Raw genomic sequence first — 26,808 nt, 5'->3', positions numbered from 1 at the left:
TATATGGACACTGCATAGGTGACATATACTCTTTTTTGGTGCCTCATAGAGTGGCACAGGACTACAGGCTACTCTTTAACTGATGATGTATTTGATCATCTAATGAGTGGGCTCCACTAGATCTCAGCATGGGGAGGTAGCATTATATCTTTGTAGTTGTAAGTAATCTTTTTTTTAAACGACTTTATTTACAAAACAAAAATAAATGTACAGATTTTAAACATTTTTTGCTTAAAATTATACATTTTTGTCAGTACTGTTTTTTCAGATATTAAAATAATTTTTACATAAAACTATGTGAATATATTTTTTAGTCAGTACTTGATTTTTTTTCAAGGGCTTGACAGTATGCATTGAAAACCTAATAGTTACCATGAGTGTAAAGTACATGCAAAACAAAACGCAACATGGAAATAGTCAAAGTCTTCTTGTTTTGTAAATATATAAATATATTTTTTGTTTTCTTTATTTCTTGGACTTCATACAGTCTGTGAGTTGTTTCTGGGGGAGTGCAAGCCTCTGGGGTTAGCATCCCACTATCAGTGACTGCATATTATGTCTGTTCTTTTGTGACTGGGTTATCTCACTCAGGATGATATTCTCTAGATGCAGCCATTTTCTTAAGAATTTGGTTAAGTCATTGTTTCTGGTGGCTGAGTAGTATTCCATTGGGTAAATGTACCACAATTTTTGTATCCATTCATCTTCTGAAGGACATCTGGGTTCTTTACAGCTTCTGGCTATTATAAATAGAGCCGCTATGAACATTGTGGTGCATATATCTTTGTTGTGTATTAAAGTGTCTCTGGGGTATATGCCCAGAAGTGGAATAGCTGGGTCTTCAGGTAGTACTATATCCAATTTTCTGAGGTATCGCAGATTTCCAGAGTGGTTGTATTAGTTTGAAACCCCACCAACAGTGGAGAAGTGTTCCTCTTTCTCCACAGTCTCTCCAGCATCTGCTGTCATCTGATTTTTGGGTCTTGGCCAATCTGACTGGTGTGAGGTAGAATCTCAAGGTTGTTTTGATTTGCATTTCCCTGATGGCTAAGGATGTCGAGCACTTCCTCAGATGTTTCTCGGCCATTCGGTGTTCCTCAACTGAGAACGTTTTGTTTAGCTCTGTACCCCATTTTTTAATAGGGTTATTTGATTCTCTGGTGTCTAGCTTTTTGAGTTCCTTGTTTACCTTGGATATTAGGCCTCTATCTGATGTGGTGTTGGTAAAGATCTTTTCCCTTTCTGTTGGTTGCCGTTTTGTTTTCTTGACAATGTCCTTAGCCTTACAGAAACTTTGCAATCTCATTAAGTCCCATTTGTTAATCTTTGACCTTAGAGCTTGAGCCATTGGTGTTTTGTTCAGGAAATTTTCTCCTGTGCCTATGTGTTGTAAGGTTTTCCCTACTTTCTCATCTAATAGTTTAAGTGTATCTGGTTTAATGTGGAGATCTTTGATCCACTTACACTTGAGCTTTGTACAAGGAGATAAGAAAGGGTCTATTTTCATTCTTTTGCATGCTGAGTGCCAGTTGGACCAGCACCATTTGTTGAATAGGTTGTCCTTTTTCCATTGAATGTTTACTGCTCCTTTGTCAAAAATCAGGTGACCATATATATGAGGGCTCATTTCTGGATCGTCTATTCTATTCCATTGATCCACATGCCTATTTCTGTACCAGTACCACGCAGTTTTCAGCACAATTGCCTTGTAATATAGCTTGAGGTCAGGGATAGTGATTCCCACAGATTTTTTTTGTTGTTGAGGATGGATTTCGCCATTTTGGGTCTTTTGTTATTCCATATGAAATTGCACATTGATCTTTCCAGTTCCTTGAAGAACTGGGTTGGAATTTTGATGGGGATTGCATTGAATCTGTAGATTGCTTTTGGCAGGATGGCCATTTTTAAGATGTTGATTTTTCCAATCCATGAGCATGGGAGATCTTTCCATTTTCTGAGATCCTCCTCAATTTCTTTCTTTAGAGGTTTGAAGTTCTTGTCGTACAGGTCCTTCACTTGCTTAGTTAGAGTCACACCAAGGTATTTCATAGTATTTGTGACGATTGTGAAGGGTACCTTTTCCCTAATTTCTTTCTCCACATGTTTGTCCTGTGAGTATAGGAAGGCTACTGATTTGTTCGAGTTAATTTTGTATCCAGTCACTTTGCTGAATTTGTTTATCAGCTGTAGAAGTTCTCTGGTGGAATTTTTGGGGTCACTCAAGTACACTATCATGTCATCGGCAAAGAGTGATGTTTTTATCTCTTCCTTTCTGATTTGTATCCCCTTGATCTCCTTTTGCTGTCTAATTGCTCCAGCCAAGACTTCCAGTACTATGTTGAATAGGTAGGGGGAGAGTGGGCAGCCTTGTCGAGTCCCTGATTTTAGTGGGATTGCTTCAAGTTTCTCGCCATTAAGTTTGATGTTGGCTGTTGGTTTCCTGTATATTGCTTTTATTATGTTTAGGTATGGGCCTTGGATTCCTGTTCTTTCCAGGGCTTTTAACATGAAGGGGTGTTGGATTTTGTCAAATGCTTTCTCAGTATCTAGTGAGATGACCATGTGATTTTGATCTTTGAGTTTGTTTATATGGTGGATTACGTTGATGGATTTCCTTATATTAAACCATCCCTGCATCCCAGGGATGAAGCCTACTTGGTCATGATGAATGATCATTTTAATGTGTTCTTGGATTCGGTTTGCAAGGGTTTTGTTGAGTATTTTTGCATCAATGTTCATAAGTGAGATTGGCCTGAAGTTCTCTTTCCTTGTAGGGTCTTTGTGTGGTTTAGGTACGAGGGTTATTGTAGCCTCAAAAAATGAGTTAGGTAGTATTCCATCTAATTCTATCTTTTGGAATAGTTTGGAGAGTATTGGTGTTATATCCCCAATAAATGTCTGATAAAATTCTGCACTGAACCCGTCTGGACCTGGGCTTTTTTTGGTTGGGAGGCTTTTGATGACTTCTTCTATTTCTTTAGGTGTTATAGGGTTATTTAGATGGTTTACTTGGTCCTGGTTTAACTTTGGGATCTTGTATCTGTCTAGGAATTCGTCCATTTCCTCCAGATTTTCCAATTTTGTGGAGTATAAGTTTTTGTAGTAGGTTCTGATGATTTCTTGAATTTCCTCAGTTTCTGTTGTTATGTCCCCACTTTCCTTTCTGATGTTGTTAATTTGTATACTCTCCCTTTTCCCTCTAGTTAGTCTTGCTAGGGGTTTCACCTAAAAAAGAAATCAGGAATCACAGAAGCAAGCATTTCCAATAGATTACAAGAGATGGAAGAGAGAATCTCGGGGGCAGAAGACAACATTGTAAACATAGACAAAACAGCCAGAGAAGATGCAAAAAACAAAAAAGCTCCTAACCCAAAATGTCCAGGAAATATAGGACACAATGAGAAGACTGAACCTAAGGATATTAGGAATAGAAGAGGGAGAAGAGTATCAACTAAGAGGCACAGTAAATATCTTCAACAAAATCGTAGTAGAAAACTTCCCTACCCTCAAGAATGAGATGACCACGAGCATAAAAGAAGCCTTCAGAACTCCAAATAGGTTGGACCAGAAAAGAAATACTTCCCGACACATAATAGTAAAAACATCAAGTGTCCAAAGCAAAGGAAGAATACTAAAAGCAGTAAGGGGAAAAGGTCAGGTAACATATAAAGGCACGCCAATCAGACTCACACCCGATTTCTCAACAGAGACTATGAAAGCTAGAAGAGCCTGGACAAACATCATGCACACCCTAAGAGAACACAAGTGCCAGCCCAAGCTGCTATACCCAGCAAAACTATCAATCACCATCGATGGAGAGATGAAGATATTTCAAGACAAATCAAAATTTACACAATATCTGACCACAAACCCAGCACTACAATGAATTATAGGTGGAAAACCAAATACAATGAGGGAAAATACAGCCTAGTAAAAACAAGAAAACTCCTAAACAAGAAAACTAAAAGAAGAAAAAGACACAGACACAACTCAACCCACAAAAGCAGTAATGGGAGGAAACAGAAACAACTATTCCCTGATATCTATTAACATAAATGGACTCAACTCCCCAATAAAGAGACATAGGCTATCAGACTGGATACATAAACAAAATCCAACCTTTTGCTGCATACAGGAAACTCATCTCAGAGACAGACACTATCTCAGAGTTAAAGGGTGGGAAAAAAACTTCCAAGCAAACAGCTCCAAGAAGCAAGCTGGAGTGGCTATTCTAATATCGAATAAAGTAAATTTCCAACCAAAAGTTATCAAAAAAGTTAAGGAAGGACACTTTTTACTCATTACCGGGGAAACCGGTCAGGAGAAACTCTCAATCCTTAACATATATGCTCCAAATAAAAAAGCACCCACATTCATAAAAGAAATCCTACTAAAGCTCAAAAAATATATTTCACCTTACACAATAATAGTGGGAGACTTTAATACCCCACTCTCACCAATGAACAGATCATGGAAACAGAAACTGAATAAGGACACTGCAAAACTAGCAGAGACTTTGAACCAACTAGAATTAATAGATATATACAGAACATATTATCCTAAAGTAAAAGAATACACCTTCTTCTCAGCACCCCATGGCACCTTCTTGAAAATTGACCACATAATTGGACACAGAGCGAGCCTCAATCGATATAAGAAGATTGAAATACTCCCATGCATCCTCTCAGATCACCATGGTCTACGGCTGGTATTTAACAACAACAAAGACAACAAAAAGCCCACATACTCATGGAAACTAAACAATGCTCTCTTAAACGATAGCAGGGTCAAAGAAGTAATAAAAAAAGGAATTAAGGATTTTCTAGATTTCAACAAAAACGAAAACACAACATACCCAAACCTATGGGATGCAATGAAAGCAGTACTGAGAGGAAAACTCATAGCCCTAAGTGCTTCCAAAAAGAAACTGGAGAGAGTTTACATCAGCAACCTGACAGCACAGCTAAAATCCCTAGAACAGAAGGAAGCAGATATACCCAAAAAGAGTAGACGGCAAGAAATAATCAAAATTAGGGCAGAAATTGACCAAATAGAATCAAAAGAACCATTGAAAAAATCAACAAAACCAAGAGTTGGTTCTTTGAAAAAATCAACAAGATTGATAAACCCCTAGTAAGTAATCTTTGAGCTAAGTAACTGGCCTGTTCTCTTACCCTTTCTCACTTACTGGCTTTAACATCTTCTGTTGAGGACTCTTGTTTAGACCCCATACTTTGACGGATGTAAACTATGGTTTACTATTTTTAGCCTCCCTGCTGTATTTCTTAGCTAATGTTCTTTAGTTACAGAGGAGCGAACATCTCTGAGCCGTTCTACCCTGACATCATTCCTAATGTTTCAGTTGTACGATCTACCATCTAGACTTCACTCAATTTCAAAGTTCATTTAGTCAGTCTTAGGGGAAAGGAATGCTGCTTAATTGATATGTCTAACTACAACTTGGGAAAGGGATAGTTCCTCAAGGAAGATGAGCTGGTGTTATTAAAGTCAAAAAAAAAAAAAAAAAAAAAAAAAAAAATAGCCAGAAAGGCAAAGGCAAATAGGTGCCCTAACAGCGGTAAGTCAGTAGTATTGGGACATCCTCACTTCACTATGAGAGACAGCCCAGTCTCACACCTAAGCAGCAGAGAGATCTCCAGCAATTGTGTGAGGCTCACAGCATCTCAGATATGTTTAATTATCATCATTACTTATATGTATGTGTGTGTTATGTGTTTTGTTTGTGTGAATGAACGCCATACATGTATGGATGCCCAAGGAAGCCAGAAGAGAATATCAGTTCCCCGGGAGATGGAATTTCAGACCGCTGTGAGAAGCCTAAAATAGGCTGGGAACTGAACTCAGGTTCTCTGGAAGAACAGCAAGCTCCCTTAACTGACGAGCTCTCTCTGTCTCTGACCCCTTCCTTTTTCTCTCCCCTTTCCCATTTCTCTTCTCTTTCTCTTTTGGATCTTTTGCAGCCCCGATTCGATACCAGCGTTAATAGTTCTTCTATCCAGTTGCTTATCTAATCTTCAGTTTCCAGCCTTGTGTTACAACCAAATGGAGGAGAAAAGAGAGAAAGGTCATATGGTTCACAGTCTTCTGTGTTTTTCTCTGTGAAATCTGAACATAATCGTTCTATTGACCACAGATGAGAATTAGTTATCTCTCCTTGGAAACAAAAGAGATATCCTCTTTATTTCAGACAGCCATATGTTCAGATAAAAAACTGGGGGTTCTATTATAAAAGAGGAAGAAAAAACTGTTCTTCATATTAACCTTACAAATAATGTTCTAGAACATTATTTTAAAAGGGAGACATTAGAAAAAGGCCAGTGTAATAAATTTGGAAAAGTCATATGGAAAACAGATTATTTTGTACTTTTTACTTTAAAAACAAAACTAAACGAATGTTCACACCTCAGTTTTACCAGTTGTCATAGTTTAGGTTGCATTGCTGTGAAGAGACACCATAACCAAGGCAACTCCTTTGGGTCTGGCTAACAGTTTCAGATGTAGTCTATTGTCATGGAAAAAAAAAGGCATGTCAGCATCCAGACAGGCATGGTGCTAGAGGAACTGAGCGATTTCCATCTTGATCTACAGGAAGCAGAAGGAGACTGTCCTCCACTGACAGTCAGAAGGAGGTTCTGATTCAGTGCTGGGTGACCCCAAAGCCCACCCTCACAGTGACACTTCCTCCAACAAGACCACACCTCCTAATATTGCCACTCCCTTTGGGCCAAGCATTTAAACACATGAATCTATAAGGGGCCATACCTATTCTAACTACCACACCAGTCAACATTACTTTGCTCTGTAGCCTTCTTTATGGACTGGGTTGCAGCCCTGACATGAGATGTCTAGTGATACCAGGTCCTTCTTGGAAATGCACTGTCTCTGAGGCAACTGTCATAGACAACTGAAACTCTGATATGCATGTAGCAGTAACAGGAGTCACAGATGGAAAGTGAAGTGGTGGTGGGTGGATGCTGGAAACCACCCCAGCCGGGAGCCTGGATCCTGAGATTCCAGATTAGCCACTGGGTTCCTTCATAACCCAGTTTCCCTCTTCTGGGTATTTCCCCTGCTCCTATTTTCATACTTGGTAGGTAATATTTGCTTTCAGGATAAGCTGACCTGAGATCTGGAATAAAAAGCTTTTCCTTTTGCTCTGTTGGGAAATGTGAGGATCTGGCAAATTCCAAGGCTTAGCTTGCTAATTGCCTCTCCATTTGGCTTTGATACAATGCTGTCTAAATAACCACAAATGCTCATTAACCAGAGGTTTAATGAGAATGGGAATCCTGTTTGATTTTCTCACCACTGTATTACCAACAAGTATTGAAGTCCCTGGTGCATGGGAGAGCTTACTCCATAACAGTAACTGACTTGTTGATTGGACTGGAGTGTTTTCCTCCTAAACTATCATGAAGACTAGTTCTGCTCTGCTCTTCCCAAGACCAAGCAAGATGTGGTTCCAGAGGAGCCAGGAAATAGGGTTTACATACAATTTATGTTGTATCTTGCTTCATTTAGTTTCCCCTAAGAAATATATCATAATCTTTTTTATAAATGACAAATCTGAATATTAGAAAAATAAAGAACTTATTTAAAGTTATGTGATTTTTATTACATTTATGTTTATGTTTACTTATGTGTCCTGAGGAGAAAAGACAACTTGTAGGAATCAGTTTTCTCCCTCCATTATATAGGACCCAGGGATTGAATTCAGATTATCAGGCTTGGTGGCAAGTGGTTTTACCTCCTGAGAAATCTTTCCAACCTAAATTTCACATAGTTCTTAATGAGAAATATCCACAAAATATATGAAGAAAACTATAAAACATGCCTGACATATAGATGTGAGCTTCCACAAATGAAAAAAACATTTCTGCTCTTAGTTCATATATCTCAGCATCTGCAGGATAGACATTTACCTTTTCTAATTTACTCATTTACCAAAATTCTAATAAATAGACTAGTAACCTTTTTGCGGAGCTAAACAAGCTTATTCTAAAATTCATACGGAATACTCAGGATGAATAAAACATAAAGGAACACAGTAGGAAGCAAGCATGTCTCTCTAGTTGAAATAGCACTGTGTTATTCCCGAATGCACAGACCCCATCAGATAATTAGTTCACCATTTGGGAACAATTCTCATTCCTAAGTAGGAAAGAGGAAGAAAGCAAATTCTTAACACACCAAAGAACAAAATGTTAAATGATGCATTATACAAACAGTGGAGGAAAGCGTGACTGGTTCCCTATAGTGCGCTGTAGAGTAGTAGTTTCCTAGCTATGAGTCAAGACCAAGGCCTGATAACAAAATGATTGATACATCTGACTAATTAAAAACAAAGCTGTTACAAGGAAAGTTACCATTAGAAAAAAAAACAAATAGCAAATGACAAATCGGGAAAATCAGTGTGATACATCCCCTAAGGGATAAGACTGATAACATAAAGAACTCTCCGATGAAGGAGATTATTGCAAATAAGGTCATGGATAGATAAAACAAAAGTATGTATCAGTGGCCCATTCATGCATAGAGAAATGCTGTGGCAGATGGCTTCTCTGCAGCCCCCATGACTCGTGCCCTTGTATCATGCTCTACTTGAGTGTGAACTAGACCTAGATACCATAAAAGTGATAGAATGCTTCTTTAGAAGTTAGGTTACAAAATAATATTACTTTGGCCTTATTTACATACTTGCATTGAGAGAAACCAGCTGCCATGTTTTGATCTACCCTCTGGAGAGACCCATTGACTTAGGAGCCATTGTCTCTAGTTAATAGCCAGCTAGGACCTAAGGACTTCCAATAGCCACAGAATGTACTTGGGGATAGATGGTACCTCAGCCAAACTTTGTGATTTATACAGCCTCCAATGACAACTTGGCCTGCTGTTTTGAAGAGCACCGAGACAGAGGCACCAGTCAAACTGCACCAGTATTCTTGGCTCATAAAAACTGTAAATAATAAATAATTATTTTTAAACAACTAAATAATTAGTTTAGCACTAAATCCCACTACCAGGATTTTGTTCTTGAACTATAACCCCAATAATACAAAAGTACATATATATTCATTCACTGGAGCGTTATTTATAGTTGAATATGTGAGGATTTGGTATCCTCGTAGCAAAATAGATAGTTCTATTGATCCATTGTTCTGTAACACAGCACCTCAAAACTTAGTGCCTTGACTCTTCCACAACTTACCCTTCATCATTCTGTTGATTAAGTGGGTATTTCTGTTTAGCCACACTGTTTAATACAGTGTTAGCGGTTTCTACCTTGCCTTTGATATTCAGTTTCTAGATATAAGACACACAAATTTTATAACAATCTTTTAATGTATTAAAGCTGGGCAGATTTCTACCCTCTAAGCTATTAGAATCTATTTCTCCAGCAATAATATCAAATAATAACTTGTCGCTTTCCATCTGAGCTGCTCTTAAATTTAATTCGCTGGCCCTTGTGGCAATGTTTACATGACTCATGTAACATATGATGCCTTATCCTACCTCTACCTTCTTTCTCTTCCTGTTCATGATTCTCCTCTGACCACCAGCACAGGAACTAAGAACTCCACCTATCTCTCTTCTGCATAGCTACAGGCTGTAGGGATTCACCAAGATGACTTGGGGTACAAGGTCACATAGTATCTCTTTGTGTACATGCAGGATTCTCTAGTCCCTGAGCACAACTAGGCCTTGGGGGCCAGTATTTATCATTATAATGTATAACAAAAGACTAAACCTCAAGATCACAGGATGTAGGCTAAGGTCACTCAACTGACCACATTCAGCTAAAAATCAAGCTGGCCTCTTATTTCCAAAGACCACTGAGCACATGGCCTCTTATTGCTCAGTAGTATCCTTTGAGCCTCTGAACTGCACAGTGGCTCCTTCTAAGAGTGAATAGGCAGAAACCCACAGTCTCTAAGATCTTGGTTAGGAAGTCCAGGATATGAGACATGCTACTTACTGTTGCCCAAATCCATTTGGAAGAGGAGAGGAATGGCAAATAATTTATGAAAAATCTATTATGAATATGTGAGGGTGATAGAGTGGGGACAACTTCATGAACATCTGTGGAGTAATTGGCAGAAGAAAGCAAAGTCAAGAGTGTCCATATAGGGCTCTACAGTTTATATAGTGTCCATATAGGGCTCTACAGTTTACATAGAAAGAAGAGAGTGAACAACAACAAATTCTACACATCTCTATCTGCTTCCTTGTTTTATATTTAAACATAATCTAGGAATAATAATAGGAAATGAAATGGGCTAGCTAGTGTGGGCTGTCCTTGGAGTAGAAAGGAGGAGAGAGGATGTTTCTCTGAGTATGATTTTTTTTTATAGTTTAACCTTGGAAACATATTAATCTTTCTAAGTTAAAATTAGTCTATAGAAGGGGCGGAAAGGTACAAGAGACAGAGGCAGCAAGGCACATCTTCTGGACATGACCCAGCCACTGCACTTTGGAATACCCTGTACTTATGGGTATATGTGGGGAAAACCTGCATGACATCGGGTGCCTCAGCAGTTTTTCCTGCATTAGGAGCCCCACGAGGCTCCATCCCCCTCTGAGAGTCTACTGATAGATGAATGCTTTTTAGGGAAGAAATGCCTTTTCTTACCCATGCTCAGGCAAGAAACTGATTAAACTTAATGGGTCACTCCCCAACAGACAGCAAAGTGGGAGGGGCTTGTTGAGAAGGCTTCCTGCTTGTAGTGACGAGTGGCGGGGAAGCTAAAATTTAAAATTCATTATGTAAGTATGTGAAACTGCCAGACAGTAAAAGTTAAAAATAAATTAAGTCTAGAAGGAAAAGCATAAAGTTGAATACAAACAAAAACAGATGTACTCGGGTTCTTCAGGTGCTGGAAGAAAATATGATGGTTTATAAAAATGTTATTGATCTGTATGAAGAAATATATAGTACAGACAATATATTAAAGCATTCTATCATTGTTAGATTACCTGAGGCTTTATGGGAACTCCATAAAGAACTTCCTTGCTCTAAGGTGAGCATATTAGCAGACTGACTTCATCCTAAAGGGCATTCTGTGTCTACAAGCTATTCTCAAGTGGTTCCAGAAAATACTTTGATAACTTACTGTTATGTAATATCTCAAAATTATGGGTCCAATTTTAAATTTTAAAGTAGAAATATTACCAACTTAATTTTATTGGAAAATGTTCTTTTTTTCTTTTATTTTAGTTTCATGACTTTTGAATAATACTTTTAAATTCCATAGTTTTTCCCCCCCAGTGAGATTTTATTATCTTCCATCAAAGCGACTGTAACAAAAGAGGAGGGCAGACTAATCTGGAAAATGAGGTAAACTGTTATAAATTGATGAATCTCAGTAACACAAGAGGTTCCAGTGCTGCTTTTGAAACTTTCTGTAAATCTGAAGTTATTTCAACATAAGCGGTGATGTAGCTAGAAATCTGGGTTGTCCCTCAGGTGTGCGACACCCAGTCTCAGCATCCAGCTGAGCTTTGGCTGCTTGCTGTTCTGAGTAGAGGATTGGGGAGCAGTGTCTGGGTTCATTCTCTAACATGATGACCTGGCAGGTCACAGGCACCATGAATGGGGGAGACGAGAGAGGGAAAAGGCTTCCATTGCCCTTGGCCTTGAGGGACTTGCTCTCTAATTCACTGAGCTAACTAACTCCAGACCTTTCCCCAGAGAGCACCGTGTAATAGGCATGTCAAACGATGAAGCGGATTGCTGTGGAAACTTGTGTAAATAACTCTTTGGGCAGGAGAAAGATGGCCAACACCTGCTTTTTGTTTTCTGGAATTTATTAGAGCCACCCTGTGAGGGACGCTAAGCTTCCTGGAGCTTATTCACTTATCTGAGTTCATTCTTGGTTCAGGGCCGGCATTTTGGGGGGCCCAGAAAAAGCTGTCAAGGATCAGAGGAGGGTCACCAACTGCAGGCTTTGGGGAGGTGAAGGCGATTCATAAGAGCCCAAGTGGAGAGTAATGATCTTGCAGCCAAGTGTGCTTCTTTGCTGAATTTCCTACCCAGATGCAGTAAGAGCTGGGATAGCTATGGGTGCTGGGATGCCTGGCCCCGTCTGTCCAATGAACTATATGGAGCTGAAGTCAAAAGAATGTTGACAATGGTGTGTCAGGCAAAGGAATCATGTGGATAAAGACAGAGTCATCTAAATTCTCGCTTCTGAAAGTATAGTCTCTTTATCAGGAAAATCAACCTCAGCCAGAACTTACTAGAAACACAGAAGCTTGGGTTTACTCCAGCCCCAGAACATCAGAGATGCATATTTACAAGGTCCCTAAGCACAGTGATCTGAGAGAAGCGCTAATTCACATTCCATTTCTTAGAGAAGGTACCACTCACTGGTTGACCATCATCTCACTCCAAGCTGGTGCAATTTGCTGCCAGCAACAGTTGTATCAACTGCTGACCTGAAGATTCAGCCCAGGGCTCTTCTTCCCCTCCAGATGTATTTCAAACAACAGCATTCCCAGCCTCCATAAGCCCTCTGGGAAAATAGGAAGTCAGTCCTGCTCGAAGGCTCAAGGAGTCTAGCTTTATTCAAGCTGTAATACTGTCTGTACTTTTTGACCTAGTAATTCTACTTGGAGGATGTGAGCTCAAGGAAAAAAGTAATCCAAAATAAAATGGCCATCTATGTTCAGATGTTGGATGTTTACAGCTGTGCTGTCTCCAGTCATAAACAACCAAAGAGGAAACAGTCCAAATGCTGGCAGTAGCCTAGGGGCAAGGCGGGGGCATGTTGTTCCCTAAGCACTACTGAGAACAGCCAGTCTGCCTCTGGGGACTGATCTTGATGTTATGGAAATTGGCTGGGCAGACAGGGAACCTGGGTCTCATTTTATTCTGCTCTCCAACCTGTAGACTCGTGCCTGTGTTGAGATCTTCTGAGACTCCGGTTATTGAAACCTTTCATATGTGCTCATCCTGTGGTCTTAGATCTCCCCGTTCACAAAGACCCCGGGAGAAACATGGGTGGTATAAAGAAAGAAATTTAAGTGGAGCTGACAGCAACTGTGTAGAGAGAAAAGAACAGGCACAAAATTCATGTTCTGTGCAGACTCCGTGATACAAATAAAAGCTAATGTTTATTCAGGGCTTGCTGTTGTGTGCCAGAGGCTGTTTTAAGCACTTTTGTATGAATTCACTCACTTAATCTTCCCATCAACACTATAAAATTGAAATTATTAGTCCCCTGGTTTTAGATATGGTTGAGAAAATAATCTGCTAAAAGTCACCCTGATGGAAGGAACAGGGCCAAGAATAGTATGTACCTTTCCTCTCTGACCCCGAAACTGATACTCTTACCATCTTCCCGAGTCCATGCCATGTGGTCCCCAGATCACCATCAGCAATAATCCTGGACTTTTCTCTGAAAGCAATGCTCTTCTAAACATCCTATCAGAAGCATGGGGGAGGCCTAGACACTGCTTCAGCAAGCTCTATCCACCCATGTGATTAGGGTGCGTGACAAATTTCTAGAATTATTTCTGCACCACTTGCTGCTTTTAGTACTCATAGCATATGAGGAGTAGATGTTCTGAAAATTAATAGCACTCTATTGCTAAAGCAATGGAGAACCATACGGTCACTTGCTTTTTTACTAAACATCTAGAAAAATAATAGATCCAGGGTAAGAGCCGAGTGCACCATGCCTTTATTCAGTACCTCTGCAGAAGTCAGTTTATTCAGAGAGAGCAAGAGGAGGAGAGGAAGGAGACCCTTACCGGTTATGGGAGAGTTGCAGGGCAAGAATTAGAGAAGGGAAGCCATGAGAAAGTTAGCTCAGTTGTTTTACCCCTGGCAGGTAGAGGTGACACCTGTAGTGGTGCTTGTACCTAGCCTTGTGGTGGGAGCTTAGTTTTGGTCTGGTGAGCCAACATCTGTGTACTGGGCTGTTGCTTTTTCTAGGCTCCATGCATAAGACCTATTTTTAGTTCAGCCTTGATAGGACATGCTGGCTGGGTGTTGCCAAATCTCAGGAACAAACCTACTCGGCAGCAGGCAGACTTTGCTTGGCTCACAGATCGTGGAGGGCTGTCAGGGCATGCACCCAGCCTCCACCCAGATGCCAGTGCCACCTGGACCAGCCCTGGGTGGAAGAAAGAGATCCCAAGGAAAGCCAAAGGCATTTCAGTGGCTAATTGTTTATCTGGTCTTATGATACACCTACTGAAAGACTATCAAAACCCACAAGTCATGGGGGCATGCCTTGCTTCCACCCAACCGGGCAGTTGTTGGAATGGTGAGAGTCAGAACCTTAAGTTTTCAGACTTCTTCCTCTGAGTGATGCAGACTGTCCCAGAGTTCTCTGGGACTTGTTGGTTTGTGTTCTTTCTACTGACAACAAAAGATCAAGGAGTATTGGTTCCTCTTATAACAGGTACATCTTTCCAAGAGGAGACAGAGAGCTGGAGGCCCCAGAGAGTAGTGTCCCATAGGCCGAAATGGTAACTTAGTGAAATTGGTAAAGGGAGCAACATTTGAGACTCCTGTCACAGCTCGAGGCCACACCTCATATTGTCTGCAACTATTTAAAGTCTCTTTTATCTAAGATTTTTCTGCAATTTCCTCACAGGAGAAGAGAGACCAAAAGAACTTTATTATCAATAAGAGCTAATATATTTGCAATGATAATGACTCCTAAATTTGGTGTCAGATTCTCTCTCACATTTGTTAACGTATTAAACCACTCATAAGCCTCATGAAGCAGAAATTAATATTATGTTACTAATATAAAAACGAAAGCTCAGAATTGGAGTCAGTAAAAGCCATGCCAGCAGAGGTTAAAGCCAAGTTTGACAAATCCAAACTATATGAATGTGGAGGTCTGAATACAAATTTCCCCAATAGCATCATATATTTGAATGCTGTTACCAGGAAGTTGCATTGTTAGGTATGGCTTTGTTAGACTAGGTATGGCTTTGGTGGAGGAAGTGTGTTTTCAGTTTGGGGGTGTTTTAGGGTTTCAAATGTTCAAGGTAGGCTTTCTGCTGTCTGTGGATCCAGATGTAGAACTCTCAGGTACTTTTCTAGTCCCATGTCTGCATGTGTGCCACGATGCTTCCTGCCATAATGATAATGAACTGAACCTCTGAACCTGTAAGCCAGCCTTAATTAATATGTTCTCCTTATAATAGCTGTATCTCTTCACAGCAATAGAACATTGATTAAGACAGTGAGCTTACTCAGATGGTCCACCCTAACTAGAACTAAGGATAATAACCCAGAGAGCCATGAGTAGATACAGATAGATGAGGTTGAGAACTCTACCATTTAACAAATGTGCTTTCATCCAATGAAGAACCAGCAAGACCCATTCTGTGCTATGGAGAGGCTAGCACTATGTGAATATTGATCAGTAAAAGAAATGATGACTATGGAGTCACAGAGCAAGATTTCTGTGATAGTGGGTGTTGGCATGAGAGGTACATGAGCAGCAGTTGAAGGCAGATGTTCCCCGTGGAGCACAGGTGCCTGGACTAAGGGATGCCTATGAGGGCTGGGTTTTCACACTTGCTTTGCAATGAAGAGAACTGAGCTTTAGATACTCAGCCTTGTCTTCTTACCTGTGAAATGAAGATACCAATACCTGCTGCACTGAGACTCAAGACAACGTTAGCCAGAAGATGAGGGCGACTGAAGAAAGTTCCAGAAAGTGGAGCCAACTTGAGGAAGGACAGAGGCTGTGTTAAATTTCACTGCAATGATCTCTGAGAAGTTCAAGGGGATAGGACGTGTATTGTCCCACATTCTTTGGACTGTCAAATCATTTAGCCAATAATTATTTTGTAGGTCAAATGAATCATAGCTATAAGAAATGAGAGGCTGAAATAACCTGTAAGGTTGCTCTTAGATTGCCTTCTCTGGTCATAATTGATTAAGTGTATGGGGGCAGAGAAGGTACAAAGAATAGTCCAGCATGGTAAATATATACTCAAAGGCTATGGAGCACTTGACAGGTAGATGTCACATGGTTACAGCCTTTCTAGAAAATACATAAATTTGGGTTTGGGGGCCTGAATTGATTGATGATTTGGTAGTTAAGAGTGCTTGTTGCTCTTCCAGAGAACCTTGGTTGAGTTCCTAGAATTCACACCTGGTGGCTCACAACTGCTTGTAATTCAAATTCTCAGGGATGCCTTCTTTCTACCTCCACAGGCAATTATACATACACAGAGCCTACACTCACAGAAATACATACACAGGAATATCAGGAGATCTACCTGAAAGTGGTAATGCATGCCTTCAATTCTAACACTTTGGAGCCAGAAACAGGCAATTCTCTGTGAGTTTAAGGCCAGTCTGATCTATGCTAGGGTTCTGCCTCAATATTTGTGTGTATGTGTGAAAGTGTGCGTGTGTGTGTGTGTGTGTGTGTGTGTGTGTGTGTGTGTGTTGGGGGTGGGGTGGGTGGAGGGGAGCATTAAATGAAATCATACAATTTAAAACAGTGCTTCAAATAGTGTAAAGTTTCATTTGGCCCTCCAGTTTATTTGCACCAATGTTAGTGGATGCAAAAAAAAAAAAAAAAAAAAAAAAAAGTCGCTAATTTCAAGGACCTTGGGAAACACACTTTGCTACTTTTTATGGTGGCTCACCATTATCTTTTCTATCAGTTCAAACAAAGAACTTGCCAACAGGTGGGCTTCAATTTAAATCTTAGTTACAAGACTTGCTGTTTCTATGACCTGACCCAGAGGATTTTACTGCTGACCTCAGATTTCCAGCAGAACTTCAACAGTATCAGAATATTAACTTTATAATGCAACATACTGTTTTAAGCTCCTTTAGTGCTACCTACATTCATTTTCAACAGCTTGTAAGATGAGAAAACCATGATTACTTTTATTTTATAGATGAAAACATAGAAGCTCATATAAATGGAACTTTTGTGGTCTAAATAGGGAGTGTAGAACAAGCATAGACCCTGTAGGGCCAGTGACCTCAGTGGGTTTACTCCTCCGGCTGGGACCCGAGAAAGGGAAAGGCACTAAGAGTGAGCCAGAATTCTCAGGAGAAATGGGAAACTGGGAAAATCACCAAAACACTCACAAAAAAATGATTAACTAGGAAAGGATGTTAACACCATGATAAAGACGTTGTAATATACCTGCATTACATCACTAACTCTTTCCTGGGCTTATCCTTGTGTTCTCCTTTCCCTGTCCTTGGTCTCCACCTCTGTCTCTGTTATAATTATTAAAAGAATATTTTTTTCTGCAGCCAGGTCTAGGCAAGCCATCTTTAACCCCCCCCCCCCCCATAGCTTCACCTTACTGTCCTTACTAACCCTCCTAAGCCTTTCCTCAACATTTTTTTTTTTGTTTAACCCAGAGGACTATTTATCAGATAAAATCTATCATTAGGTAATGCTTTAAGAACATGTTTCCCATCAGATAAATGGATATTACGTAAACCCTAGGACCAGCCATGCCCTATGGTAAATATTACCCTAAAAAGGAAATTCATGACTCACGATTAGCTGAACAGCCAACAGAGAAGACAAGGAGTTCCCATTTATGAAAATTAGTATTGTCTGATTGGTTTTTAACCCACCCTCTGCCTGAGGGTTCTTTGAGTCATGCATACATGTATAGCCTGAAAACTGGCAGGGGCTGATTGGTTAGAGATGAAGTCAGGGTGACTTAAGAGCCTATATTTATAGTATCTGCGTATAAGGGAAAAAATCTGTTTTGTGCAATGACCTATAATCAGGAATTTCCTGGCAATGTACAGACACAGGCACACATACACCAGATCCTGTAGCTCACCTGCCCCAGCAGGCCAAGACTGCTGCTCCTCCCTGGTTCTCCTCCGACTGTCGGCTGAACTGCAGATTCTCAATGCCTACGTCACAGCCTAAATGGCTGTTTGTTTGCTTCATGACTACAGACCTAAAACAAACTCCTCCAAGCCTCAGTTTCCTCCTCGGTGTTATGAGGATGACAGCAGATGAGGACACTTTATGACGTGTGTCACTTGCTTGTTGACACTGCAGAGGAAGGCAGCAAAGTTGCAGCTGGGGGACATTCTGCACAAGGCAATGGTGGCTATCATATTGAGAGTTTTTTAAAAGACTTATTTAATTTTGTGCAAGTATGCTGTCACTGTCTTCAGACACACCAAAAGAGGGCATCAGATTCCAGGATTGCTGGTTGTGAACCACCATGCTTGGAAGACCAGTATGCTGATCTGATGAGCCATCTCTTCAGTCCCTTAATGTTAACATTTTTTTTGGGGGGGTATCCAAGGCTCCAGGCTCATTTCAGAATTCTCAGTTTTGTCTGCTTCATACCGATGGACTAGAAACAGTGAGACTATAGGTCTAGTCCCCTCACCGTGAGAAGCTACAGTTGACCAGGAACTGAGTATATAGGTTCAGTAAGATAGCAATGCCCCAAAATTTCTAGGCTATAGTAATCAATTTACTATGAAAAAAAATCTGGACCATTTTCATCCTAGAAGTGATGAGCCACATCTCTGAAAAATAAGGTCTTCATTTTAATAAACCCCTGATCAATCCCATATACACTAAAGTTTGAGGCTCATTTGCAGCATCTAAAGCTTAATTGCTCATTGACTACCCTCTCCTTCATTTGACAGGTATTGGTTGATGGTATTCCTGAGCCGGGCACCAACAGTAAATGGTTTGTGTGCATAGACCCATCAAGTCCTTCCAAAGGGTGTAGGCTGAGCTTGTGAATAATTTCACCCTTCCTGACAGACTAAGGAAAGCACACATTTCACATGCTTGCATGTGATAAGTCTGTGCAAGGGGGTGGAATAAAGAAACTTCTTATGTGCCTGTTCCACTTTTGAACTGGTTTTTATTGTAGGTAACAGAAACTATCCAGAGATGTGGGAGAGTCCAGAGCAGAGAGAACGAGACTACACTTCACCCGGGGTAAGGAAGCACGGGCGGATAATGGAGAGAACAAGATAACAAGAGTCGGAGAAGAGAACACATGAAGAGAGCAAGAGGAGAGCAAGAAAATGGCGGAGGGAGATAGTGGGGGCATAGAGAGTAGCAAGAGAGAAAGAGTAGCAAGAGTGGAAAGAGAGATAGAGTTGGGGAGAAGTAGCTGGGGGGAGGGGAGGGCAGGATGCTAGCATGGACTAGGAAATATGAGACATGTACTTGTGGTGCTGAGTGAGCTGGGAAGCCAGCATGCACTTTGATATGCTGATTGGCACCACAGGTTGCCATATATCCATCCCTTCCACAAGAGCTAAGCCATATAGCTTCTTTTGCCAGATAAAAACCAGTTTCCAAAGATCCTGAGGAATGCTGACTTATATATAACCATCACAAATCCTTCTATAGGCCACTGAGCTCACTTGTGGATATTTGGATTGCCTGAGACCTAATATCCAAGCCTTTTTTTTTTTTTTTTTTTGTTGATGATAAAGGGCAGCAGGTCTCTTACGCAACTGCTTCTCAGCTGGGCAGGGTCATGGTCAGAGGTAGGAAAATCTAGGAAGGCTTGACTTTGACTCAAAATCAAGGAGTAGGAGCTGTAGGAACTACGGGCCAAGAAAGACCCAAGAATAGCCATCCAGGGAAGCTGTATGCTGCAAACAAGTTCTTTCATTTGACTGGACATGTTCATCAAGTTGAGGATGTCAACAGGACGACTTGGAGCTGGAAAAGTGTGGGCCGTTTCGGAGCATCTGCAGGGCTGCCATTGGGTTCCTGGATGGTGTCAGCTGACTGGAAATCTGCTGGGACAGATACAGACTGGAGACCAAAGGGTTATCTTGACCGCTGTCTGTGATCTGCACAGCAATCCTCATTGTGGAGGAAGAAGTTAATGAGTGTCTGTAAACTGTGAGAGCAGACTTCTGCTACGAGCCAGAGCAGAACAAAGCCAAACAGATATCAACATCACAGTGGCGTAAACATTTTTTTGTAACATGACAGAAATTCCTCAGCAGGAAAGAGAACAAAGAAGAAGAACTTGAGGACTGATGTATAAATAGATTGGACAGAGATGTTTTTAGCACAGGAGACACTTTTAAGTCTATATTTAGAAGACAACCAAAGGAAATTTAAATTTCAGAGCCAGTGAGCATCATAACAGTCACTGGGACTATATTAATAACTTAATAAAACCACAGTGATTAATGTTAAACTTTAATTTTTGAAGCCTTAACATTATGTATCACCTTTTAGTTTCATTTTTTTTAACTATCCTTAAATCACTTCCTCAGGCCTCCACGACTTACTTTAAACTTTAAACTCTCCCCTCCCCCACAAATCTGGAAACATTCAATCATTTACCGTGAGACACAGATGCTTGATTACTCCCTGGGAAGCAAGTTCTGTTTTTAAAAAGAAATGGGAAAAAGTAAATTTTTAGTCAGTAACAACAGCATGGTAGTCTGATTTCTGTCTTTCCTGAAACCTGTTTTGAGAGCTTCTCTTTTGCAGTGTGAAGCCTGTCAGTAAGATAAACTTTCCTGTGAGTTTGCCTTTCTCAGCAGGAGACCTAGCAGCTCTAAGAAAAGCAAGGCATGGCCTTTACTTATGAAATAGATTGGCCAGGCAGATGCAGCCCTGCTGGGAGGAGCCAGGTAAGTCAGCTTGCTACTGCTAAAACCGAGAAAGCTAGGGTTTACCACCACTACCATCACAGCGATCTGAGAAAAATAAATACATCTGAGCAAAAAGTATAAACCAAGTGGCCCCTGTATTGATTAACATTGGCAGAATGCACCTCATCTGGGCAACTCAGTGGGGTCAGCCCAAGGGCATAAGAGCAGGAGGGCTGACCCTGCCCCTTAGCAGCTGTGGCATTGGGTGGTGTAGGTATGGGAGAGTGGCAGGTTTACCGACTCAGCTACCACCCAGGCCCAGCTCCAGGGCTTTGAGTTGGCTCACTCCAGTATCTACCTTGTCTATGAACTACTGGAGCTCATGATGGAGCTGGTCCTCTAGATTCAAAGCCGCAGGATCTCCCTGACACAGGGCAACGACAGACTATCAGAGAGGAGTCCCAGGCAAGATCCAATGAGTCACTGGAATATGCATATTTGCAAGTAAAGAAGTATGAACCACAGGTGGATTGTGGTTCACAACATGATGCACTATAGCTTCCATGATGCTTGTCTTTTTGTTCCTGTTTTTCTGTTGATGGTGGGATGTTGCAGTGGTAGAGGGAGGATGGGAAGAGACAGGGAGCTGAGTGGGATTGTAGTATATGATGTGAAGTTCACAAGGATTAAACATTTTTTTTTTTTTTAATGACAGAATTACTCCCTGTCTGGACAGGCACCCTGGTATCCTTTATGTGATCTCGGTGACTATGTGTCTTCCGCCACCACGAAGGACAGTACTAAGTCTTCAGGTGCAACACAGAACAGCATCAGCCTTCAGGCACCAGACCCAGAAGTTCTGAGAGATTTTTTTTTTCTGTGAAGGAACCTTTGGGATTTCCCTACCTTGCTAAGGCAGAGAGGAGCGGTTTACCCAGTAGTGTTTATAGTTTGGGAAGGGCCCTGGCAGTAGGCAGGCAGGCAGGGTGCAGCTCTTTACCCCCTATACTCAAAGCAAATTCCCGATGGAGTCTGTTGCTGCCCATCTTCTTTGGAGACAGGCACAGCTGGTACTACCAGAAACTACTGTTTCTCTTAGGGGAGGTCTCTTTATCAACCACCTTCGATTAACCACTCAGATCTCTGAGTACTTTGAGATCCACTATCTCATCTGTAAGGGGACCTGATTTAAACAAACGTTACTTCTTTTTAGTTTCTTTAAGCTGAACCTTAACAACATATACAGAAGGCTAACTCTTATCCCAGTAAATGAATTTTATATTTGTACTTAGCATGACTTCAAAACATATTCTGAGCACATTAAAGAATTTGGTTGTTTATAAGTCGACTGATCATTAACTTAAATGCCTCAGGTATCTGTACCAGTTTATAATAGGTTAGTAGGTTTTTTTTTTTTTGCCTGTTTTTTAAATTACAAACACACGACAAAACAAACTTCAGAAACATATTTAAAATGACAAGCTGACATATTTATACATTGTTCTTATTAGCAGGTCTTATAGGCACGTCTAAGACACAGACATTCAGAAATCATTGTTTAGTGGAGCTACTAGTGGGTATGGCTGAACACAAGTCCTTAAAAATAGCTTCAGGGTTCATAGGTCAGAAGGTGTAGGGCCTTCTGGGGTGGGAGGCTGCCAAGAAACAGCCCATGTATTCTTGAGTTGTTTATCGTCATGAGGGAGTAATTCTGGACAAATTCAATTAATAACACATATCAATTGCTGAATTTCTTAATAGCAGATTAGTTAAATATACATGCATTTTTGTCCATTTTTATTCTGCTGTGATATTGGACTCCATCGGTAAGTTCAATCCACCCCAATTGCAATTGTCTTTTGTATGAATCCTTTGGGGGATATGCAGCCTTTGACTCGAAGTTTGCAGTGCAAGTATCCTGACATACCATTTATTTGCTATTAAGTATTTAATTATTAATGCTTTCTTCAAGTTCAGTGTCCTTAAACCAAGTTTGTAATTAGCATTGCTTGGAGCAGCTCAGAGCATTGTGTTCCTCTGTTCCTCCTCCTCCTCTCTCTCCAGTCTCCATTTCTAGAGTAAGCGGCTAGGGATGGGAGCGTAAGCAGCATTTCAAAGAGAAGGTTATTACAGGGCACATCCCCATTCACGTGCTTGTAGTACAGGTAGGTAGTCGGCCTGCTTGCTGATTGTCCGCATTTCTGGGAGTCGAAGAAGTAGCTGTCCAAATTTCTCAGTTTGTTGTGGGTAGTTGCAAACTGTGTAGTTCAGTGGGGCGGCTTTCACCTGCTCCTGGACGCCTTCCACCAGCTAGAAGTTCTCAAGATTCTTGACATCTGAGCTGAACAGCACCAGGGACTTCAGACATACAACTCTCTCTCTGATCAAACTGTAGGGAACGGAGTCTCACCACGAGCTCCTGTGCAAGACTCAAGAACTTGTTGAATGCGACTTCGGTGTTTGTGATGATGGTGGAGTAGTCCACATGTTCTCCAGTGACCAGGAAGATTGTCCCTTCCTTCCCCTGCGCCACCTGCCGGTAAATCAAGAGCTCACTCCAGCAGTTCTAAAGCAGTTTCATTCCTGGCCCACTCAAAAACGGAGAACATGGTTTGGTCCGCCATTTTGCATAAAAGCCCAAATGCACTCAGCTTTTCCTGCCTGTTTTGGTTTTTTTGCTCTTGCTATAGGTAAGTCATGATTTTCACTTGAACTTGAGGCTCACCTGGTTCACACTTCAAAAGTTCCAATATCAGAAGTTGCAGGGGAACTTGTCTCATAACCATCCATATAAGAATAGCCCAGCATTGACTCGGGCGAGCTGGAGTGGGGGTCTGGGCACTCAGACTTGATGGCCTGATTAGGAAAGTGACCATGGTAACCATGCAGGCTGCCATGAAGTAGCATTGTCATGCTAATGGGAGATATGACAAAGGGACTTCTATCATAGCCTGTCAGAGGCAAGGCTACATGGCTCAGAAGTAGGCCTTTGCTGGCAGAATGAACGTTCTGAACTGCAGAGGTCAGGTCTGAGGGGCATTGCTTGGATTGGCTGAGACATGGCTTCCAGCTTTAGTCCATTGGCTCGGATGAGGGCTTTCTTCTGTTGCTTCAAGGTCCTGTCTCTCTTGTACATTGGCCCAAACTTATTCCTGCCTCCTCGCATGTGGTCGGCTTGTACGGCTTCCAGTTCCATTCCAACATCGAGACCCTTTTGAATCGACAGTAAGGGCATCGTTTTCTCTGCATTTTATCAATTTGGCAGTTCTGGTTCCCTATGCACGTGTAACTTTTTTGGTTTTGGACTGTTTTCTTTTAAAAACCCTTGCAGCTTTCACAGGTGAGGAGACCATAAAGATACCCAGATACTTTGTCGCCACACACGGGACATGGCTCTTCCAGATTTTCATCATAGGAGTAATTCACCATTTTAAATTGAATTAGTTGCGTGTTCTCCGGGGATCTGCCCCTGTTCCCCATGTGATTGGACCGTCCCAGGGCTTCCGTCTCCACTTTGGGCAGCATGACAAGGTGGCTGCGGGCGGGAATGGGGTCCAGTGTCTGTCCAGAAGTCTAGAACGTTTTTCCTGGAGTTGTTCCTCAGGTTTGGGGGAGTGGTGAGTCTCTGATCCTGGTACAAATGCTTTCTGATCCTACTTCTATGGATCATCTATTTCTGAAACCCAGGAAGAATCCTAGATTTTGTTTTAAAGTATACTGCACCTGGCAGTGACCTAGTAGTTTTTATAAGACTAAGATTTTACAGTTTTATTCCTATTAAATTTGAGGCTTCAAAATTTGAATTGAGGATTCAACTAAAGATCTTTAGCATCAAAATCAAACTTTAAACCATAAATACAGTTCACAGGGATACTAAGAACCTCATTTTCCCAATTCCTTTATGCAGTGCATTTTACAGTTTTATTATGATGTTTATTTAAATAGCCAAAATTTAACGTAGATAATAAATACAAAGAGGCTATACATACATCTTTATACCAGTTTTTGCTACCCTGTATAGACCTTAGGAATTTATAAACTTTGGTCATCAGATATGTTATTAGTTCTATTTTTCGTAAGCAAAAATTGAATACAAGGTACACATAAATGGTATGCTGTAGAAAATCTAGTTTTTAAACAGAAGTTGAATCCAAGTCATATACAAGCATGCTGTATTAAATTAATATTATTTGTGTATAAATTTAAAAACTATCAAACATATCTGTTAAAAATTTTAAGTTAGTTAGATTATATGCAGATTTTATAGATCTTTTAACCACCGAATAAACTTAAAGAATCCTTAGATACAGAAAGTTTGAGCAATGGTCTTTTTTTTTTTTTTTTTTTTGAGCAATGGTCTTTTAAGAGACACTTTGAGAGTAGAGAGTGAGGAAAGCTTAGAGATAAAAGATTTTCAAGACCAGAGAGTAGAAATTTTTAGAGATAAAACATTTAAAGGATCATTTGCTTGAGCCGTGGCAGAGGTTGTTATAATCTACAAGAATTTAGAAATTTGGGTGTGGCCCGTTTTTGACTATTGCGCTGTACTCAAGCCAAAATTATAGCAGAAAGACAGTAATGCTTTAATGAAGTGTGCAGCAAGGGAGGAACAAGATTAGACGATGTCAGCAAGTGGTCTAGTAAGAGGCCATGGCGTTTAGGCATCTCCATGCAAGAGAGACAGAGTACGTTCTAGAAGTGAACAGAGACAGAGCAAACAGGAAAGAAGACATCTTTGAGGAACAGAGTGAAGAGGGGGTGAGGGAGGCTTGGGGAAAGGGGTTGCAAACAAACAGGCACTCTATCAGAAGGATTCCAACAGAGGGACAAGGGTAAGTGCCTCAGCAGAGAGATACCCCTAATAACAGCACAGAAGCACACAGCAAAATCCAGCAAACCAACAAGAGGCACAATCTCTTTCCACATGATGGGTGCCCAGGAGGGTGTAGGAGGCTCCAGGAGCCAGGATGCTGAGAAGACACTTAGTGAGTAGAAGGAGAGAGATGGGTGCTTAGAGCAGGTGTATGAGAAGTGGCTGAAGGAGTGGACTCTAGAATTTAGGGTAAAATATTATGGGTAGAAACAAAGAGTCAACTCAGCAGTGTGATTCAGTTAAGTGAGGCTAGGCCTTTGGAAAGGGTCCATTTGTCTCCCTCCAAGATTTCAGTACCAATGTATTCAAATGGGGCATACTAAAGGAACTGCCTACATGACTATCCCATTAGGGGAAAGGGTTTTATTGTGGTTCAGGGAGAGAAAAAATATCTAGAAGTATCTTTAAGAGTCTAGAGCAGAGAGAAAGAGACTGTTCTTGACCACACACACAAAAGAGGGAGAGTGAGGGAAGATGGTGGACACAGCCAGGTAGTAAGAGATGGAGAACAGAGAATGTTGGGAGAGCAAGAGGAGAGAGGGGTGGGTAGAGTAGCAAGAGTGAGCATAGAGAGGGGTGGGCGAATCATGTGGATCATAGAGGACAAGTAGCTGTAGGGAGGGGAGTGCAGGATGCTAGCTAGTGTGGACTGTGAAATGTACAACAGGTTCTTGTGATTCTGAGGGGTCCTGGAGGCCAGCATGAGCTTTGATATGCTAATAGTTGCCAGAAGGAGAATGATTCCTTTTGGCAGCCAGGAACTGGTTTCACAAGTTTCTGAGGAATGCTGGCTTTTGTTTAACCAACAGAAATCCCCCTAGGATCCAGCTTGAGCTCATTTCTGGGTATCTGGACTGCTTGAGACCTAACAATAATCATCTTCACAGAAGTGCAGCAAGTGTTCTCTGCATGTCCTAAGAAGGGAGACTCAGAGAGGCAGCATCAGCACAAGACTCCAGTGAACCAGTTCTGATTCTGTTCCAGCGTGGTGATGTTTTGCACAAAGTTAAATGCTGAGGGTCCTTGTGTTCACCTTTAACATCAGTTGTGTTTTCCAGATAAATATGAACACCTTAATAGGGCTATTCCTAGGCACTTAGAAAGAGGCCTTGATTTCTTTCTGTATGAATCTAAGGGATGTGTGGCACATAAGAGCAGTTATTGTATTTTAAATCACTGTAACTTGTTTTATCTAAATGAAATGAAGGCAGTGTTATTACTGCCAGTCTGTGAACTTGACAGCCATTAAGCAGGCAAGGATTACATGAGAAGAATTTGATTTGGGCAAAAGTGTGGTAAAAGGGGTATTTCCTGGAGCAGATGGGAATGTGAATTTTCACGCCCTCAGTGG

General features: G+C 41.0%; 1 pseudogene across 1 annotated transcript; it reads right to left on the bottom strand.

The window, feature by feature from the left end:
* Positions 1-22,566: 22,566 nt before the first annotated feature.
* Positions 22,567-24,109, bottom strand: LOC308424928 (nuclear receptor subfamily 5 group A member 2-like; annotated as a pseudogene). Its single transcript has one exon. The product of its transcript is annotated as a nuclear receptor subfamily 5 group A member 2-like (transcript).
* Positions 24,110-26,808: the final 2,699 nt, after the last annotated feature.

This window comes from Micromys minutus (assembly GCF_963924665.1).
Source record: "Micromys minutus genome assembly, chromosome: 9".
Taxonomy (NCBI): domain Eukaryota; kingdom Metazoa; phylum Chordata; class Mammalia; order Rodentia; family Muridae; genus Micromys; species Micromys minutus.
Note: the sequence above shows the minus strand (reverse complement) of the source record. Positions and strands in the feature narration are given on the sequence as shown.